Source organism: Stegostoma tigrinum, chromosome 34, assembly GCF_030684315.1.
Source record: "Stegostoma tigrinum isolate sSteTig4 chromosome 34, sSteTig4.hap1, whole genome shotgun sequence".
In the NCBI taxonomy this organism is placed as follows: Eukaryota; Metazoa; Chordata; class Chondrichthyes; order Orectolobiformes; family Stegostomatidae; genus Stegostoma; species Stegostoma tigrinum.
The window spans coordinates 9318917-9341513 of NC_081387.1; the positions used below are offsets into that span (position 1 = coordinate 9318917).

Genomic DNA, 22597 nt, shown 5'->3' on the forward strand with positions numbered 1-22597 from the left:
GTTTGGTGATGAAAATGACCAATTTGCCTGATTGGCTGCTAATCAGGACACAAGCAGATAACATCAGGCTTTATTGTTAGGTGGAAGTAAATATTTACTGTCACACTTAACTTTCACAAAAGTAGAGAAAAAGAATTTCTAATCTTCTGCTCTGCAACTCAAGCTATATTCTTTCAAAAACCCCAAATGCATGTATGCTCAGTTAAGGAGACAAAATACAAATATTTTGACATAGTGAGTGGATAAAGAACAGAGGGTAAGCAAAATCTGAAGAACAAAACTTTGAATTTGAATGTTGGGTTAAATTGTCTCTTTTTGATTTCAGTACGGATGACATCTGAAGGATGTGTCAAAACTCTGTCTTTACATTTTCTTGGTTTTCTGTCTCTCCTCATAGATGTGGTGAGATTGATGCTGTCAGTTTAAGGGCTGTGATCTTGTCAACAGACAGAATTTCCTTAACGCTGAAGAGTTTTGATGTCATAAGGTTTCAAATTGAGGTTCACCTTGTAAAAGTGAAAATGCTAACATTTTGCCTTCTGTTTGAAATGTGCTTGTTGCAACATTTTTGCCTATCCTTTCTTTTGCTACTTTGTGCTTCTGTGAGCCTTCCAAAAAGGATGGAGATGCAATCCAACATTGAGAGTTCCTCTTTTTGTCCTTTTTTTTAACATAAAAAAGAATCAGAATCATAGTTATTCAGCTCAGAAACAGACTCTTTGCAATCCATGCTACCAATAATCCCACACTAAATTGGTCCCACCAGCCTGCCCTTGGTCCATATCCCGCCAAGCTTTTCCTATTCATATATTTATCTCAATGTATCTCAAATGTTGTAACTGTACCAGCATGCACCAGGTTAGTATGAACCATCAAAACTGAGTAGATTCATCTGTGGAATCTCTGGTTATAATTAGTAATAAATCTAATACTGCATCCAAATCCTGCAGATGTTTGTGACAATTGGCTTTAATCGTTGCTTTCGGAGTCTGGTGGTATCTTTCCAAGCTTTGTGTGCTTGGTGGGTCAGGTTTCAATACTTTTTATATCCAAATTGCTTAGTCCTTGAAATTATAGGCACAAAATTTTGAACGTGGTCTGACTTTATTACAGTCCATAACTACTTCAAAAAAACTTTCTTCTGAACTGTCTCTGCTGTAATTGCCCTTGTAGATTACGTTGTCATATCCATACGGTCGTACAGGTGTCCTGCTTTCATTTTCAAGCTTGACTGGTTCGGCAAAAGTCGGTATGGTTACATAATTCTTTTGAGTTAAGTATACTTAGTGAAACTCTTCTTGCTGTGTCCATTTTCAAAGTTAGTGCAGATTTCCTACCAACCAAACAAGTCTCAACCTCTGTGACATCACTCCAGTATATTTTGTTTTTGCAACTGCAGTCCTCCCCCGCCAGCTCAGTTAATTTTATACTTGCCTCTGCTCTGCTACTCCAGCCTCTGACAACTTAGCTGACTAGGCTGTGATACCTGAGCTCTGGTAGTTTTATACTCACTCTACTGCTGTTGCTATGCCTTCCGACAGCTTCCTGCCAACATCAGTTCAAATCTCGTGGCAGATTATACCATATTTTTATTGAATTCAAATTTAATAAAGAAATAAAGCCTAATGGTGACCATATAGCTATTGTTGATTTTAAAAGAATAATGAAGCCAATTTAATGACATTTAGGAAAGGAAATATGCTATCCTGGCCTGCATGTTACTGTGAACATACAGCAATATGGGTGACTCCTAATTGCCTGGCTGAATTGCCCTCAGGATAACGATGGGGCAAGTAATATTCACATGTATAAACTTTAGAACGATAAAGGACCTATGGGAAATAAGGCACTTAATGATATCAATTTTAAAGAAAATGTGTGTAAAACCCAAGACTACTTGTTGGCCAGAATGTATTTAGAATTAGCAAAGTGTGACTAAATCAAAATAGTAAAGATATATTATTATGAGAGTCAGGCAGGAAAAAATATAAAGCAGACAGAATTTCTGCAAGCATGTAAAAAGTGGAGTAGTTACTATAAATATTGGCATAGAGGGTGAGTCTGTGGAATTTGTGATCGGAAAGGATATCTCTGGTTTTGATGAATTATTAACAACTGTACTTTGGTATATCTGTCAATTTGATGTTTCAAAATGTGAAAATATTTATATGCATTTGGAGGTGATGTTTGCTTACTTGATTTCATGTCAGAATGAAGGGTTTGTCCAAAGTTTACCTACAGCTATATGGAACAGTCCCTCTTACACTGGCACAATCCATCACCACTCCCTCTGCTACATCGATGACTGTCAGTGCTGCCTTGTACTCCCATGAGGAACTTGAACTTCATTAACTTTACCAACACCTTTCACCCTACCCTCAAATTCACCTGGACCATCTCTGATACCCCCCTCACCACCTTGGAACACTGTCTCCATAACTGATTACAGTCTTAGCGTGACATCAATCTCAAGCATATGACCTTTAACTACAACTGTTCTCACCCACTCATCTGCAAGAATGCAATCCCTTACTCCCAACTCCACTGTCTGTGCTGTATCTGCTTGCAAGATGGAGCGATCTACTCTTGGACATCCCAGATGCTGTCCTATTTCAATGACCCACACCCCCTCCCATCTAAAATGCCCTCAACTGCATCTCTTGCATTTCCTGCACATTTGCCCTCAAATCTCCCCCACCCCCAACAAAAATAGTGTCCCTGGTCCTCAAATATCATCCCACCAACCTCCGCATTCAGTGCATCATCCTCTTCCACTTACTATCCAACTCCAGCACCAGAGATACTTCCCTTATCTGCCTTTCGTAGGGGCTGCTCCTGCGACTCCCTCGCCCACTCCACACTCACCGCTAACCCCACCACACCTTTCGCTGCTTCCGCAGGAGGTGTTACACCTCCATCTGAGTAACTTGTGTATTCGAAAGGCTTCCCTGTATATCTTCCAACCTGGTGTGCTGTATCCATTGGTCCCGTTGTGGCCTTCTCTACATCAGTGAGACCAAATGTGGACTTAGTGACTGATTTGCAGAGCACCTATGCTCCCTATATTATAATCAACAGCACCTTCCAGTTGCTAATCGTTTTAACTCCCACTCCCGCTACCTGGGTAATATGTCCATCCTCGGTCTCCTCCAATGCCGTAATGATGTCGCATGTAAACTGGAGGAACGGCACCTTATAATCCACCTTGGGGGCCTATAGCCTGATGGCCTAAACGTAGAATTCACTAATTTCAAAATCTCCCCACCCCCAGCCTCATCCCATGTAGAAGTCTCCCCGCCTTCTTGACCTGATGCTACCTGCCCATCTTCACTATCTATCTGTCCTACCCTTCCCATTGACCAATCCCAATTATACTTATTTGCATCCATATATCGCCATCCCACCTACCCCCCCCCCCACCCCCAGGCCCACCCCTCTTCCCTCTATTTATTACTCAGCTCCCTCCTCCCTCCCCAGTCCTGATCAAGGGCCTAGGCCCAAAACATTGAATGTCCTGCTCCTTTGCTGCCTTACCCACTGTGTTCCTCCAGCTGCACACTGTATTGACGCTATTCGGGTGGCACCGTGGCTCAGTGGTTAGCACTGCAGCCTCATAGTGCCAGGGACCCGGGTTCGATTTATGCCTTGGGTAACTGTGTGGAGTTTGCGTGTTCTCCCCATGTCTGCATGGGTTTCCTCTGGGTGCTTTGGTTTCCTCCCACAGTCCAAAAATGTGCAGACTAGGTGGATTGGCCATGCTAAATTGCCCATAGTGTTCAGGGGTGTGTGAGTTATTGGGGGATGGATCTGGGTGGGATGCTTCAAGGGGCGGTGTGGACTTGCTGGGCTGAAGGGCCTGTTTCCACACTATAGGGAATCTAATCTAATCTATTCAGCATGTTACTATTGTGACCTATGCAGTAACCACTGCTGCATGCAAAGAGAGTTACAAGCAAAATAATTGTGAAACCAAATCAAATTCTAATGCATTTCCTTCCACAACATACTGAATATTATACCTGCGTAATGTCCATTTGTTGAATTATCTCTTAGATTAGAATTTAAGCTGAAAAGGGATGCCAAATATGAAAATTGTCAGTGTTGAAAATTCTAAACTCTATTCACCTGCAGTGGTGTTCTGCCCATTTTGTTCCCCTTCCTTTCCTGGAGTTCCATGAAAGCAAATTTTGGGAAAAGATGTCCTCTCTGAGGTCAGTGGTAATACTAGGCATATTACCGTTGCCCCTGAAGTATCCCCTGACCTGGCAATTTGTTACACTTTATAATCCTGTCTGAAACAGAAAACATCAGTGCATATTTAGTGTCGGACATGGGTGAGCTACAGTATCCAAAGAATATTACTAAGGGTGGGTCAATTCTGAGGGAGTGCTGCACTGACAGAAGCGAATGAAAGGTTGCTGTACTGTCAAGAGATTCAGCACTGAAGGAGCACTGTGCCGTAAGGATTAACTGAGGGAGTTTTTGCACTGACAGCGGTGTCCGTGGATTGGTCCTGGGTCCACTTTTGTTTATCATTTAGGTAAGTGATTTAGATGAGAATATAGAAAGCATGGTTAGTAATTTTGTGGCTGACAGCAAGATTGGCAGTACAGTGGGCAGTGAAGAAAGTTATCTAAAATTACAAAGAGGTCATGATCAATTGAGCCAATGGGTTGAAGAATGGAAGATGGAGTTTAATTTGGAGGTATTGCTTTTTAGTAAAACAACGGCAAGTCTTATACAAATAAAATAGGACCCAGGATAGTATTGTTGGACAGAGTGATGTGGGGTTCAGGTACATAATCTGTGTGTGCATCACATAGATAGGGTAATTAAGGCATTTAGCATGCTTGCCTTCATTGCTCACACTTTTGAGTAAAGAAGTTGGGATTCTATGTTGAGATTGCACAGTATGTTCTAGAGATTTCTTCTGGACTACTGTGTCCTGTTCTGGTCACCCTGTTATAGGAAGGATACTATTAAGCTGGAGAGGGTTCAGAAGAGATTTACCAGGATGTTACTGGGAATCAAGTATTTGCATTGTAAGGAGAGGCTGGAACTTTCTTTCCTGAAGCATAGGAGGTTTAAAAAATCATAAATAAAAACTGAAAGAACTGTGGATGCTGTAAATCAGGATCAAAAACAGAAGCTGCTGGAAAAGCTCAGCAGGTCTGGCAGCATCTGTGGAAAAAAAAAATCCAGGGTTAATGTTTCAGCTTCAGTGACCCTCCCTCAGGATGTTTTTTTTTCCTCCACATATCGGGCCCTCAGGAAGGGGCACTGGACCCGAAATGTTAACTCTGGATTTTTTTCCACAGATGCTGCCAGACCTGCTGAGCTTTTCCAGCAGCTTCTGTTTTTGTTTAAAAATCATGACGGGTGTAGATAAGGTGAACGGCAGGTGCCTTTTTCTTAAGGTGAGGAGTTCAAGACTAAGGGGTATATTTTTAAGGTGAGAAAAGAAAGACAAAAAAGTCATGAGGTGCATTTTTTTTAAACACAGTTTCGTTCATGTCTGGAATAAACTTTCAGAGGAAGTGCTGGATGCAGGTACAATTACAATGTTTTCAAGACATTTAGATCAGTACGTAATGAAAGGTTTTGAGGATATTGGCCAATTACAGGCAGGTGGAACTATTTTAGTTTGGGATTGTGGATGGCATGGATTGGTTGAATGGAAGAGTCCTTTTCTGTGCTGTATGACTATGACTCTGTTCGGAGTGTTGTGAGCCTTTAGGATAATGCTGTGGACTGTGGAAGCTCAGTTCTTGTATGTTTATTTTAGAGATTGATAGATGTCGAATTACTAATGCATTCAGCTATGCTCCTTCCCAGGCTTCCTGCTTCTGCATGGAATCACTGAGGTCTGGGTGGCAGCACCTTCTGCAACCTGATATCAATGGGCCCATGCGCTGATTGGCAGTATGGCCGTAAGCTGAGAGGGAACTTGGGTGTACTGCATTGTGGGAATTGATAAAAGTCTATGAAAGGTACAATCGGTAATGTTCATATAGAACGATAAGGTAGTTTTGATGAGCTGAATAGCCTCTTATTCTTATGTTCCTATTATCAGAGGGTTAAAATCCAGGCATCCTGCAATGTCAGAGAATCAGTACTGAGGGGGAGCACAGCACTGCATGGTCAGACAGTCAGTACTGAGAAAGTGCTGTATGGTTAGACAGTCGGTACTGAGGGAGTACTACATTGTTGGAGGGTCAGTACTGAGGGTGTACCGTAAAGAAGAAAGGGTCATTAACTGAGTGTGTAGAGGAAACATTGGTGTACAGGATTGTGGGGATGGAAGTTGTTGAAATGTTTAATGTTCATGGTTGTACAGAATGATGGCAATTTTGATGGGCTGAATGGCTACTCCTTTTCCTCTCTTCCTGACCCAGAGGGTCAGCACTGAGGCAGTGTTGCAATGTCAGAAGGCCAACACAGATGCACTACATTGTTTCAGGGGCACCATTCAATATCATCTACGATTTGTCTGCTTCTTCATTAGATACAATGGTGAAGTTGCGACATTTGACTGAGGCTGGAAGAACTGAATCCTATTCAAACCTCATTTGGTTCAGTTTTGTGACAGCAATTCAGGAAGGATTGGTTGGTCTTTGAGAGGCTACCAGACTTTCATTGGAATGATGCCAGGGCTTAACTGGATGTTGAATGGGTGTGTTTTCTTTCATTCCTCCCTAAACCAGTCAATAAAAGTCTAAAATGTTAAAGTAATGTAGGTACAGTAAAATTATTTCCTGTGGTGGAGAAATAAAAAATAAATATTGATGCAATAAAGTTTTTAAAATACAGAGCCCCGGTCATCTAATTGAATCAGTATCCAGGTAAGACAATGCTCCCAGGCTGAAAGGGACAGTAGGGAGTGTGGGAGTGTATGATACAGGACCTGGAGTGTGGATGGATAGGAACATAATGACAGGAGAATACTATTCAGCCCTTCCACCAAATTTTGTTGCTTAATTTGGTCATGACTTACTAGGATGACAACTTCACAATCCTATTGCACTGATTTATCAAAAATCTATTGCTCTAGAGTTTCCAAAGTCCATTTCAACCTTAACATCCATGGTTTAAGGGAGAGAGAGTTTTAGATTCCCACTACTTTTTGCATGAAAATGGTTTCCTGATGTAACTCCTGATTGGTCTCGCTCTCATTTGTTCTTCATTCACCCAATTCTCTAATGAAATTGTTCCTCTCTACCTGGCTGTTGAATTCTTTGTCCTGGCCTTTTAAGCTCACATGACTATGAGCTCAGTCTGTTGCCTCAGAAGAAGAACAATTTATAGCAGGGTCTGTAAAAATCATTGAATCCCTACAATGTGGAAATAGGCTAGTCAAGTCAACAGCAGCATCCCATCCAGACCCACCATACATTGTAACCCTGCATTCCCTGTGGATAACTCACATTCAGCCTGCACATTCCTGGATCCTATTGGCAATTTAGTATAGTCAATCCACTTGCACATTTTCAGATTTGTGGGAGGAGACAAGAACAAAACCCAGACAGAAGCAGAATGTGCAAACTCCATTCAGTCAGTCCCCTGAGGGCAGAATTGAACCCAGGTCCCTGGTGCTGTGAGGAGCAGTGTTAACAACTGTGCCATCTACAATCATGGTAATTTGGTAGATAAAAATCCAGGATTAAATGCTATATTCCTGGTTGGACAAACTAATTTGACTGTAGGCTGCCCTTAGTTTATTTGTTTATTAAATAATTTAATAATGATTGTAACTGGATATTTGACTGCACTCTTGAACTGCTCTCTGAACATTGACTGAGTCACGCCATAAATAAATGTATTTGTGCAGCAACTTAAACTCTGGAGCATGGATCCGACTTGCTGAAAGATGTATAAAGAATATCTGTAATAATTGAGAGTTGCTCCTGTAATGACAAATAATAACTATGTAACGTATGTCAACCACAGGAGTATGAAGCTGCTGGATATGCAGAAGAGTAAAATTATGGACTTCCTCCTGTTCTCCATCTCTGGGTCGCTGTCATTTTCTCTCCTGTTCTGACCTCTCAATCCCTTACGAACTTGACTGGTTATTAAAATGTGTCTGACAGTCAGAGCGTTGAACAATAAAATTAAGGCAAATGGAGGCAATGGAGTTAAAAGTGTATCAAACCAATCAAATCCTACCCATCCAGCCTCAGTGAAATAGCTTTGTTTTGTATGGCAAAACCATGGCACATTGTTGATCACTTCTGTAGGTTCAAGTGTAAAGTAGAAGGGAATATTTTTTAAACAGAGCAACACACCAGTTGTTGCTAGGACAGCAGTCACAGCTTTCTCAGTGCAATATTTTGTTTTCAGCTTCTGACAACAAATAGCCACAAATCGATCAAAAGTGAAATTGACGGTGAACCAAACAGAGCAGTCTGTAGCTGTATGACCCAAGACAGCACGAATACTGCAGACAGGTGTGATGTTCAAGAAAAACATTATTGGGAAATAATAGCCATTGATATAGCGCAGTATGACTTCAGTGAGAATGACCATTAAATCCGCTGCTGCCATGGCCACCAGATAGCGAGTGGTACATACTGAAAGCCCACACTTTCCCCGAGATAGGATCAGTATTGTAATTAAGTTAACTGCAAAAAAAAGGGGGAAAGAGGTTGGAAATTCAAAATCAAACTTAGTATATTTCCAGTCTGATGTTAAGTTTCATAAAACAAAGCTTCATCACCAGTTTCCAAACTGCCCACTTTCAGATTGAACAAGGCTGGAAAATAGGATGGGATGTCTAACCATTCCCAGGAAGAGTGTTGATGATGTAAGTATTCACATGGTGCAGATTTAATATTGTTGGTTATAGTTTCCCAGTCCATCAGAAGCTGAAGGGCAATAATCAGAGTAGACAACTGCTTTTACAGATGAGCAAGACTGTTCCCACCCCCTCCCACATTCACTCCCTAATGGTCTACCCCCTCTTCCTCTGAGGACATTTTCTATCTAGATTAGAAGACCCATATCAACAACTGGATCATCTATGGGTTGGTCAGACATTGGCCTTCTCAAATTCATGTATCCAATGCTGCAACCTGCATGGAGGTCACGCTTTCAAATTAAGGACAGGAAAACTGTCAAGGACAGAAGAGGCCTTGTAATGATTCATAATTTCCCAGAGCATGGGAGAAAGAAATTTTCAGTTACATAGCATCAGACAGTCATGCAGCTTGGAATCAGACACTTTGGCCCAATCTGCCCATGTGGATAACATTTCGCAAATGAAGCTAGTCCCATTTGACTATGTCAGGCCCATATCCTATTCATGTAACTGTCCAAATGTCTTTTAAATAAAATTGGAACTGTACCTGCCTCTACCACTTATTCTGGCAGTTCATTCCATATGTGCACTACCCTCTGTGTGAAAAAAATGCCCCTCAGACCTTTTTTAAATCTTTTCCCTCTCATCTTAAAACTTTATATTTTTGAATTCCCCTACTCTCTGGTCACCTTATCTGTCCCTGTCATGATTTTATAAAGGTCTATAAGGTCACTATCAACATTACATACTCTGGAGAAAAAGTTGCCAGTCTCTCCTTATAACTCAAACTCTCCAATCCTGGTAAACATCCTTGCAACTCTTTCCTGCACCCTTTCCAACTTAATAACATCCTTTAATAACATTTTGTATCTAACTGGCTAGTTCTCCCCAGATCCCTTATGACCTACTTTACTAACCAGTCCACCATGTAGAACCTTGTTGAAGGCTTTGCTGAAGTCCATGTAGACAATGTCTACAGCTCTGCCCTCATGATATCTTCGTCAATTAATCTCTGTATCCACACCCAATATCTCAAATTTTCCCTTTTACTATCCTGCTCCCATTCCTCAGTTTGAACAGCATAAATCTATTTGGCCTTCCTTCAGTTCCGAAGGTAAGTCATTGTCCACTTGAGACATGAATTGTTTTTCTCTTTCCACAGATACTTCTGGACTTGATGAGCATTTTCAGCCAAATTACAGAATTTCTACAGTCAGAAAGAGACCATTTGGCCCATTGAGTCTTTACTTCCTGTTTGAAGAGCATCCCACCAAGAACCACCTCCACATTATTCCCATACCCCACATTTACTGTGATTAATCAAAATAGCATGCACCTCCCTGGAAAGTGTGGGTCAATTTAGTATGACTAATCTGCCTAACCTGCGTACTTTGGACTGTTGGAAGAAACAAGAGTTCTTGGTGGAGATGCATGCAGATGCAGACAAAACATGCAAAGCCCACAGAGACAGACACACGAGGCAGTAATTGAACCTTGGTCCCTGGCCACAATGCTGCATTTTCTGCTATTACCCTCTTCCAGGTTTCCTGTCCACTACACTGCTCCTGGAATATGCAAACCAATTTTTATTATTATCCACTTCTAAGTGTTTTGAAATAAATAGAAATGAATATTGAGACTCCTAAACTTTACAAAAAAAGGGCATAGAATTCTGAAAAGAACTGGTTTGTGGATAGAGAAACCAAGTTAGTATTTTAATTTGACAATCTTTTATCAGAACTTGAATATGTTAGTGATGAATGGTATAGTAGCAGCAGTAATATTGGAGAAAAGTGCAGTAGGAGAGGAGAATACAAAACTGTCACCCAGCAGACATAACTCAATGATGAAAGGGATGATAACATACAGGTCCAGGGGAGGGATACATGCTAATGCAAGAGCAACAGAATGAGGGCCTCATGGAAAATCAGATCAAGATGATAAATTTTGTAGTGGTCCTGAATTGCATTCCCAGAATTACAACCAGCTGACCCAGTCAGCAATTATGGATCATCAATAACCTCGAGCAAAAGCCCACATCTCTCCCACTTCAAATGGCTCTGTGCAGCCATTGTCCATCACCTGAGTTACAGACTAATGAGCATAACCCTGTGTTAAAAATAGAGTGGTCTGGTTACTCAAAGATATAACATGTAATATATAATGAGATGTAGTGTGAACATGTTCCAAAATGGAATGTTCAGCATATCACATCCTGCTGAATTCTTTGAATGAGTAGATGAGGATAAAGCTATGGATGCAATTTACATATTTTTTTCTGAAGGGAATTTTAAAGGACCATATTCAAGACATTTGAATAATCTCAGAGTAATTGGGAGTTGAAGAATCTCATTTGTAGGAAAACAAAAACCTTGATTTGATTTGATTTATTATTGTCACATGCACCTAAGTACAGTGAAAAGTTTTGTTTTGTGTGCAGCACAGCAGATCATAACATATAAAGACACAGCGATCATCGGATAGTTGAACAGAGCGAGGAATACAAAGTTACGGCTGCAAAGAAGCTGTAAAAATTAGGATGAACATTAGATTTGAAATTTGACAGGTCCATTCAGTAGTCTAATAACAACAGGGCAGAAGCTGTTCTTGAACCATGCAAGCTTTTGTAACCTAGAGTAGGGGCTTAATGTATTCGTACAATGTTTGTAATTATTACTAATACCATTTACATTAACAACATGCTCTTGGCAGTCCGAAGCACTTATTTAAAATTAGCAGAGGAACCGAAAGGGAGAGGCCAATTAATTCTGAGGAAGAAATAAGAAAAAAAATTGAAGCTATTTTTAAATGATCAGGGTGGGATTCTAAATAACAGATGACTTTCAATATAGTTCTGTATAAAGTTCTGCATCTTGGAAGGAAGAATAAGTTACTCATTAAAAATAAGGCTATGTGAATAGTATAAAGGGACAAAAAGTTTCTGCAATACAGATTCATCATTTTTTAGAGCAACACAAAGCAATGGTTAAAACACAAAACAAACAGGAAACATCACTGAGCTTCTGACCTACATGAATAATATTGAAAAACAAAAAACTGTGTTTTACTCACTTAGAAGCTTTGGTATCCAATGCTTAGCAGACTGCATACAGAGTGCTTGTTTCCACACTGCAAAGCAGGTCACTGAACTCCAGGAAAACATGCAGCTCTTTGCAACTCTAAAGTGGTTACCATCAGAAACAGAAAGTTGAGGGGCGGACCTAACTGAAACCCTTAAGTTGATGAAGAAAGGTGATAGGTTGAATGTGAGGACACATTTCCATTTTTAGACATAAGATGGCCTGCAGACAATTCACTAAAGAATTCATGACAAATTCAATTATACATAAGGCAAATTGTGGAACTTTCTGCAAAATTTTGTATTTGAGATGGATAGCATGGATATATTTAAGAAGATGCTACATACATGAGAATGGAAGGGATAGAGTAAGTGCTGAATAGTTTAGTTTCAGTCAGAAGCAGATAAAGTTCATAACATAAAACATCTGCACTTTGCCTTGGACCAGGTTCTGAGGAATTACAATAAATTTGATGATTCATCTTTGGCATGTGAGGTCAATAGAAACGGAACAATGAAATTGCATGCATCCTATGAAACAGAACTAAATTACTGATTGTGAAATTGTTGGCATATTTCTCATCAGAAATAACATTATCAATGAATGAGCAAAATCAGAGAGCAAAATACTTACAAATGTGTACAATACAAATAATGATAGTCACTTACCGGGAATACCAATGATAGCAAGGATCACATAGTATATTTTCACAATACTGTCAATTGGAAGGTGCATTTTCTGTTTGAGGTGACCTGTCTTTTTATGCTGTAAGCATTCTCCTTGAATTAAACTTTGAGGTAGTGTATTTCCCAGAGCCTTTAATTTATATGCTAAGGGTCCTCTACTGGGACAACTATTATATTGTTTTTTGAAAGTTACGCAAACACATTACGAGTGTCAAGTTAAGTCTGTTTGATGATAGAATGCAGTTAGCACTGAAACTTTGGTTGAGGACTCTTCAGAGAACTGAGAACTAAACAGCCCCAAAGGGGAAAAAAAGGTGTCAGTACAATATGTTCGACCATCTGAAAATAATATACTGCCTCAAAATAATACATCATCTCAAAGTGATACAGCAACTCTATCAGTACACCACCTTAAACTCATATAATGATTCAACCTAACAAAATTTCTCTGTCTAACAGAGCACCTCAAGCAAATGTTGCATCTGGAACTCAAATCATCGCAAACATGGGGCTCCACTGCAGGCATTTGTCAAGGTAAATCTTTAGGCCTAACCACTTCATATGATCCGAGGTATGGATTTTCATTGATGATGTTCAACACCATTGAAAATCCTCAGACTGAAGCAGTCTAAAGCAAAAGGCAGCATAACAGAGACAACCTCCAGGCTTGTGCTGGTAGGTGGCACCTAACATTCAATTCACATAAGCTCCTGTCAATGATCATCATCCACAAAAGAGAATCTGATCATTATCTCTTTACACATCCCTACTGCTGAATCCCCCACTATAGCTATCCTGGGGGTTATTACTAACAAGAAAATTAACTGTGTAAGCCATATAAGTATTAAAGTGATGAGATCAGATCAGAGGCTAGAGTAGCTCACTTGCTGACTTCTCAAAGTCTGTTGTTCATCATCTTCAAGATACGAGCTAAGGGTGTGATGGAAATCTCCCCACATGCCTGGAAGAGTATACCTCCAACAACACTTAAAATGCTCAACAACATTCAATATAAAGGGTGGTCATAGTGGACTGGTTAGTAAGGTTAGACTACATGGAATACAGGGAGAACTATCCATTTGGATAAAAAACTGGCTCGAAGGTAGGAGACAGAGGGTGGTAGTGAAAGGTTGCTTTTCAAACGACAGGCCTGTGACCAGTGGTGCATCAAAAGGATCCGTGTTGGGTCAACTGCTTTTCATCATTTATATAAATGATTTGGATGTGAGTATAGGAAATATAGTTAGTAAGATTGACGATGATATCAAAGTTGGAGGTATAGTGGATAGTGAAGAAAGTTATCTCAGAGTACATTGGATCTTGATCAAATGGGCCAATGGGTCAAAGAGTCGCGGATGGAGTTTAATTTAAATAAATGTGAGTTTCTGCATTTTGAAAAGACAAATCAGGGCAGGATTTATACACTTAATGGTAAGACCCTGGGGGGTGTTGCTGAACCAAGAGACCTTGAAATGCAGGTTCATAGTTCCTTGAAATTGAAGTCCCAGGTTGACAGAGTAGTGAAGGTGGTGATTGGTATTTATGCCGTTTTTGGTCAGTGCATTGAGTTGGGAGGTCATCTTATGGCTGTAGAGAGCATTGGTTAGAGATAATGGGAACTGCAGATGCTGGAGATTCCAAGATAATAAAATGTGAGGCTGGATGAACACAGCAGGCCAAGCAGCATCTCAGGAGCACAAAAGCTGATGTTTCGGGCCTAGACCCTTCATCAGAGAGGGGGATGGGGGGAGGGAACTGGAATAAATAGGGAGAGAGGGGGAGGCGGACCGAAGATGGAGAGTAAAGAAGATCGGTGGAGAGAGTGTAGGTGGGGAGGTAGGGAGGGGATAGGTCAGTCCAGGGAAGACGGACAGGTCAAGGAGGTGGGATGAGGTTAGTAGGTAGCTGGGGGTGCGGCTTGGGGTGGGAGGAAGGGATGGGTGAGAGGAAGAACCGGTTAGGGACGCAGAGACAGGCTGGACTGGTTTTGGGATGCAGTGGGGGGAGGGGATGAGCTGCGCTGGTTTTGTGATGCAGTGGAGGGAGGGGACGAACTGGGCTCACTTTTGGAATACTGGGTGCAATTCTAGCCTTCCTGCTCTCAGAAGGAAGTTGTGAAACTTAAGGTTTCAGAAAAGACTTAAAACAGTGTTTCCAAGGTTGGAGGGTTTGAACTACAGGGAGAGGTTGATTAGGCTGGTGCTATTTTTCCCGGGAGTGTTGGAGGCTGAGGGGTGACCTTATAGAGGTTTATAAAATCATGAATGACATGGATAGGGTGAATAGACAAGGTGTTTTCCCTGGCTAAAACTAGAGGGCATAGGTGAGAGGGGAAAAATTTAAAAAGGGACCTAAGGGGCAACTTTTTTTATGCAGGTAGTGGTGAGTGTATGCAAAATTTAAAAGGCATCTGAATGGGATGATGAATAGGAAGGGTCCAGAGTGATATGGGTCAAATGTTGGTAAATGGTGCTAAATGTATTTCGGACATCTGATCGGCATGGACGAGTTGGAATGAAGAGTCCATTTCCATGCTCTATGCCTCTATGACAAAGCACCCCATTTGATTGGCACTAATCTTTTCTCCATCAGTGCTTATCACTGTTGGATGGTAACACTGGTGTGTAATTACTATGAGATATACTTCTATTCATATTGCTCCTCAAATATCACACATGACATCTAATGCCTGGAAGAAGTACACCGCTGCAAAATGCTGTCCAACCACCTTGAAGCAGAGATCTATCTCAGTCCCTTTAATGTTGTTGGAAAAGCCTGGAACTCACTTCCAAAATCAGGGTGCTGCTCCTACATTATATGGCCTGGGGCAGCTCTATATCACATTCACCAGGACAACTGTGAGATAAATTTTGGTCTAGACAGTAACAGTTATTGCTGTCAATATATGTAGACTAATATATTCCCTTCAATTGTTACTGAGGATTACATAGGATTTACACAGGATTCAGGCAAATCCATGGTGGTTTTTATCCTGCACTTGAGCTTCCTCCCATTTCTCAACGTACATGAGTAAGAGAGACATGAGTTAAATGGACATGGTCTCTTTGAGACCACAACTGGTGATCTCTATACACATTTGACCATGAGGCCACGATACAATACATCATAGGTTCAGAAATAAGTCGTGTACAGGCTAACCTGGTAAACCAAAACACTACCTTCTTGACTTTCCCCCATAATCCTTGAATCTATTTCTGATAGAAAAAAGTCTCCCAAAGCCTTGAATGCACAGAATAATGAAGCCTCTGCAGCATTTTCCAGAAAAGGAAACCACAGATGCACTATCTTCATTTGAGGGAGCACACATTGACTGCATTGGAACCATCCCTTCTTTGAAGTTCGCCAATTGCTTAGTTACTCTTTTCCTTGCCAACTTATTTATTCCATTCAACCCTGCTAAGTGCTGCTCTTGCTCCTCTGAAGTCGCTTCTCTACCAGTTGAGTTTTCTTACTCTGGATTGTTTTATATCATTGTCCACCATCACCCTGAACCTTACAATACAATGAACACTGCCTCAGAAGTTTTCTGCATGAACCATGTGATCTGCCTCATTTACAAGAACCACGCCAAACAGTACATCCTTTCTCTTTGGACTAGAAATATACTGCTGTAGGAGCCTGCCTGCATTAAGCCAGGGGCCGTCCCTTGCCCGACATGATATGTATCCTCATCTATGGTAGTTTAAGTCTCCCATTACAACTGCTGTACTATGTCCATATTGTATCTGTTATTTCCCTTCGCATTTGTTTTTCTATGTGATTATCATTAGTTGAAGGTCTATAGCCTAAGATTACAAAGGGATCTCGATCAAATGGGCCAATGGGCTGAAAAATGGCAGATGGAGTTCAGTCTGGATAAGGGCAAGGTATTGCATTTTAGTATAACAAACAAGAGTACAGCTTATACAATTAATGGTCAGCCTTGGGTAGTGTGGTAGAACAAAGGAAACTAAGGGCTCAGGTGCATACTACTTTGAAGTTGTGTGACATATAGGCAGGGTGGCTAAAAGGCTGTTGGCATGCTTGCCTTCATTGCTCAGTCCTTTGAGAATAGGAGTTGGCAAGTCATGTTGAGGTTGCACAGTACTTTGGTGAGGCCTCTTCTGGAATATTGTGGCTAGTTCTGGTTGCCCATTTATAGGAAGGATATTATTAAGCTGGAGAGGAGAGGCAATATTAAGGAAGCATATAAAATAATGAGAGCTATAAATAGCATTAAGGGTAGTTTTCATTCTTCTAGGTTGGGGGATTTCAAGACCAGGGGGCACATTTTTAAGGTGGGATGAGGGAGATTAAAAATGACATGGTGAAAATTTTTTATACAGAGGGTAGTTCACATGTGAAATGAACCTCTTGAAGAAGTAGTGGATGTGTGTACAATTACAACATTTGAAAGACATTTGGATAAGTACATGGATTGGAAAGGCTTGGAGGGATATTGGCCAGGAGCAGGCAAGTGGGATTAGTTTAGTTTGGGATTATGTTTGTCATGGACTGGTTGGGCCAAATGATCTGTTTCTGTGCTGTATGACTCTATGACTCTATGTTTATACCGAGCTGTGTAATTGTACCTTCTTTGTTCCTTAGTTCTGGACAGATTAATTCTGTATTTTGACCCTGAGACATCCTCTCTCTCTGGCATGGTAAAGCCCTTAAATAATACTACTTCTCTTTTCCTTTCCTTCTTTTTCTGTAAGTTCTGAACACCACATACACAGTATTGCTCTTCCTTGAGCCAGCTCTCTGTCATTGCCAAACATTAAAATTCTACAGTGACAATCTGTGCCTGCAATTTCTCAGTTGTACTTAGAATACCCCATGCTTTCAGATAAATACACAATAATCTCGATTTATAAACACCCTGCCAAGTTACTTGAAAATCTTATCACTATTAAAACAGTCCGCAAGGAACTCAGTGCCAGATCTGTTCAGGTGCAACCTGTTCAACATAGATCTGTTTCTTGGTTTTGGAAATATATGTTAGGAAGTGTAATGTTGCAGTCTAGTCCACTGTGATTTCTGGGTATCTATTTTTAACTCAAAACTCTTCAAGAATATTTACATTGCTGCTAGAAGTGATTGGATGCATTCTGCAGACATGTTAGCATTTTGATAGATGGGAGGTGTTTTATATATATTTAAATTTAAGATGTATTAGACAGTGTAGCACACTGTTCTTTAGATTCTCTTTACAGAAAGAAGCAACGCCTAAGAAGCACAGTATATATTATGATGCTAACAAGTTACATGAGTCAGAAAATACAGTGACACTCATTAGCTAAAGGTTGAAATTAGACTATCACTGAAACTTGCAAGTTGTGAAAGATGATGGAAAGTGAGCGCATTTCTGGTCTGTGCAATATATATGTGCTCCAAATTATGAAGAACTTTGGCATTTCAAGTTTTCAACTATTCAATGGGGAAAGGATGCATCCAAGGTATTTATAAATCTACAAACAGTTTGTCAACTGGACTTCGAGAATGAGTGCAAAGTAAACTGTGAGATCAGAATATTAGAGATAGTAGGAACTGCAGATGCTGGAGAATCTGAGTCAATAAGGTATAGATCTGGATGAACACAGCAGGCCAAGCAGCATCAGAGGAGCAGGAAAGCTGACATTTTGGGCCTAGACCCTTCTTCAGAAAGATTTCTGAAGAGGAGCCTAGATCTGAAATGTCAGCTTTCCTGCTCCTCTGATGCTATTTGGCCTGCTGTGTTTATCCAGCTGTACACCTTGTTGTCTCAGATTCTCCAGCATTGGCAGTTCCTACTATGTCCCTAAACAAAAACAGAGTTCTGGATAAACAAAACAGATCTGAATAGAGATAACAGAGTTAATATTTTGAGTCGAGTAAACTTTTTACAAACATTTTCTGATGAAGAGCCAATGAAACTGAAGCATTAAATGCTTATCTCTCTACAGACACTACCCGACCTGAATGTTTCTCCAGCCCTCTCTTATTTGCTTCAGAAGTACTTTTTATTTTTATGCAAATTGAATCTAATGTGACTAATTGGCACCAACCCTCCTTTCCCTTTTGCAACTTGCATGTATTTTGCAGTTCCCTTTATATTTGTCATTGGTATCTTCTCACACTCTCACTTTGTTTCCCTTTTTTGGTGGTTTCATTCCTCCACTGATCTTTCCATCTTCTATCTGACTCTCGAGTATATTGTTAACCCAGCATCTATAAAGGATATTGGACCGTGAGATTAATGATTGAAATGCTAGTGTTTACACTGGCAACAATAGGAGGAGTAAGCGAGCAGACCCAGAACTAAGAGCTAAGCTAAAACACAGAACCCCAATGGCTTGCTTGTTGCCTACATCATGAGCAAGTTTAAGTGAGGATAACTGGATTAGGTAGAAGAACACATGACTGAAGTAGTGGAATGGTAAGGGCAAAACAACAAAAGAAATAGGCACAGAAGTAGGTCATTTGGTCCCACAAGCGTGCTTTGTCATGGCTGATGATCAGAAGTTTGATAAACTATTTGCTCACATGAGTGCAGCTCCATCAACACTCAAAAAGCTGGACTCCATCCAGGGCACAGTAGTTCACTTGATTTGCACCATATTCATAGATATACACACCTCCCACCACCAATGCATAGTATTATCCCAGGTACAACAAATATTGCAAACATTCACCAAGGTTCCTTCACGAGCACAGTACAACCCTAAGACCACTGCCATCTAGAAATGGAAGTGCAGCAGTCACATGGGAATACCACCACCTGCATTACCTCTTCAAGTCACTTACTTTCCTGACTTGGAAAGAAACTATTGTTCCTTTGCTGTCACTGGGTCAATATCTTAGAACTTTCTTCTTAACATCGCATGAGTGCAGATACACCAAATGGACTGCAGTTTAAGGAAATAGTTCACTACCACCTTTAGAAGACAATTAAGAATGCTTCAGCCAACAATGACAACATTCCTTGAAAAAAATAAAAACAGTAAGAAAATTGTTATCATAAAAGAAATAGTTGCAGTACACTCATCAACTATCTAATGACTGGTTGACTTTCATTATCAGAGTTTAAGGAATTCCTGTAAAGTAAATATAGAATATTGCTTATTACTAAATGCAAACTGACAACTCCTTTTTGGAAATATTGCCACAGATAGCAATGCCAATCACAGTTAAGAAGAGTCATTTGACCTGAATCATTAACTCTTTTTTTCTCTCCACAGATGCTGATAGACCTGCTGAGTTTCTTCAACACCTTCTACTTTAAGTTCAGAGAAGAAGTTCATTTAGTGCTCGGATATGTGCTAGTCTGCTTGTCTTAATCAATAAACTGCACTTATTTGTGTCACAACACCAGGGACATAACGCTGACATGCAAATAAAGTTGAGTTACTATGAAATTCCAGTGTTGCATCTATGGTACGCTTCACATCAAAGAAGTGCTTTAAAATAGGGGTGTAGATTTAATGACGGTGTAACTGACATGTTTCGTATTTCTAGTTGGTCAGAGTGAACCTGTGAGGACTCCTAAAGGGTAGGCCTGAGAAGCTGAAAATGATTGAATGTTTTGAAGAATGGTGTAAATAATGTAAGAGAGAATGTCTCTTGTTGTATTGGTTCCAGAGGCATTTAATAAAGTCCATCAGGACATACTGTTGGATAAAGTTGATCAAAACTCAGAATGACCTGTGGATGCTGGATATCATAAACAAAACTGAAATTACTGGAACAACTCACTAGGTTGGGCAGCATCTGCAGAGAGAAATCAGGGTTGACATGTTGGGTCCAGTGACCCACAGACAGACCTTCTAAAAATTTCTGTTTTGTTTTATAAGTTGATGCTTACAAAAATAATCACTATGAGATTGGTTCTGTGGTAGGAAACAGGGGAAAGAATGCGGAGTATGTACATTAGTTGGAAGGACACGAGCAATTGTGCCCTACAAAGGATAACAAGATGTAGAGCTGAACACAGCAGGCCAAGCAGCATCTTAGGAGCAGAAAAGATGATGTTTCGGGCCGAGACACTTCATCAGAAAATCCTGCTCCTAAAATGCTGCTTGACCTGCTGCGTTCATCCAGCTCTACACCTTGTTATCTCAGATTCTCCAGCATCTGTAGTTCCTATTATCTCTGTATCCTGCAAGGATATGTTTTTCCACCTAAAAGATTCTCTGTGGTATTTAGCTCTGAATAACAGAATAGAACATCAAATTTGTCCAGTACAGAAAAATAGCCATTACTGTAGGAATGTTCACAGATGCATATCATGAGAAAGAGTTACAGATGGATCAGGTGAATGTTAATTACTGCAAAAAATGGTTTTCAGTGGATATCAAATTATCCAACTGGATTTTAACAAAATGGAGAAGATAATTTCTAAGTCACAAAACCTCAGTGATCCAATGAAACTGGCTGTCCAGGTATATAGATCATTAAATGGCAGGAGTTTATGCAAAATATAATCTAAAGGCAAATCAAAGGCTTAGATTTAACTAGATCATTATTGCATGTCAGGTTTCCTTCTACTCCTTCCCTTTGAACTTTCAAGAATTAATATTTTTCACTTGTAATATTAATAGAACATCTTGTCATATGCTACATTGTTCTGTGCTATCTTACTTTGTATTTCCTCTGTTAACCAGAGAGTTCTGTGCTTTTTGTTTGTTGCCCCCTCCTTCCTGTTTGCATATGCCCTTTTACTGTTTCACTGTCTCCCTACAGGCAGTAGATTATTCTAATACAGTTTCTGTTCCATTCTTTGATTATAATTTACCCAGGCAATTCTATTTTCATCCTGCTGAGATCAGATCTGTTATGATTTAATATTTTTACTTTAGCTTGGTCCTTGTCCCATATTTTGACCATCAAAAAACTTTTGATAGATTATCTGCTTGAACATTAATTACACTTCAGATAGGCTGTGTCTGCTACTGAGTATTTTCAGACTTTATCCAAGTGCTTACAGTGTCCTTATAATGGTCACTGTGTTGACCAAATTCATGACGTTCAATACCAACCTGGTCTCCTGCTTCTGAATTAAAATCTTTAAGATGACCGTTCTAATTCTATGGTCTTCATTTGCTCATTCAACTTTCCCTATATAATGCATTTGACTTGCATTATGGTTATGTTGGCAAGCTCTACGTTCTGACAATTTTCTGGTTAATAATGTTTTCCTAATTTCAGAATTGGATATTTGAGGATTTATTTTATGTTTATGGCTCCTAAACCTCAACCAAATTAATAATTACAGCAGAATGTTCTACCAAGCAATTCTAAAACACGATAACATCTAATAGGTTATCGCCCTGGATAAAAGAGACTCAACCTTTTTCCATTTTTCCTCCACAGGTATAACCATATGTTTCTGATGCTATGACAGTATAAGCTGCAGTCATCACAATGGATTGTTTCTTGAGCATTTTAAAAAGTATTTCAATCTACTTTGTATATGAGCCTCAGGAAATAATTGATAATGTACCATGGTCCTGTTCAATATCATCAAGTCCTCATACTTCTTTGGTTGGAAGCTATTTGAGCTCAATTTCTTCAATTTCTTTTGATTTTATTGTTTAATGTGCTGACCGCTATACAAATTTTACAAGCAAGTAGAGTGATAAGGGAACTGTGAAGAAGTAATTATGGTCAGAATTACAATGATCCTGAAATGGAGAACAGAAGAAAATCAATAATTTTACTGCTGGCCATATCTGACACTTTTATACCTTTATGGATGGTAACTTTGGTGTCTTACATGTGCATTCCAATTTACAGACACTAAATTTATAAAGCAAATTATAATGGCCTATTTACTGTTCTTCAGCAATCTGAATATATCCTCAGGACTTTGAATTGTTGTACAAACACATTTATGTATGGAGCATCCCAGAACAAATTCAGAGTTGAACTGAAGAACAAGATTAAGCATCTCGTTGCTGTAATAATGTATTTGTTTAAAAGGCTATATGGCTTTAATCAGTTAACTAATGGCAGGGATTTAAATTCCTGTCAAATTGTTGACACAAGCTGAATCC

The 22597-nt window shown here is 39.9% G+C and overlaps 1 pseudogene; it reads right to left on the bottom strand.

Moving 5' to 3' along the window:
* Window positions 1–7710: 7710 nt before the first annotated feature.
* Window positions 7711–12612, bottom strand: LOC132206228 (probable G-protein coupled receptor 139; annotated as a pseudogene).
* Window positions 12613–22597: the final 9985 nt, after the last annotated feature.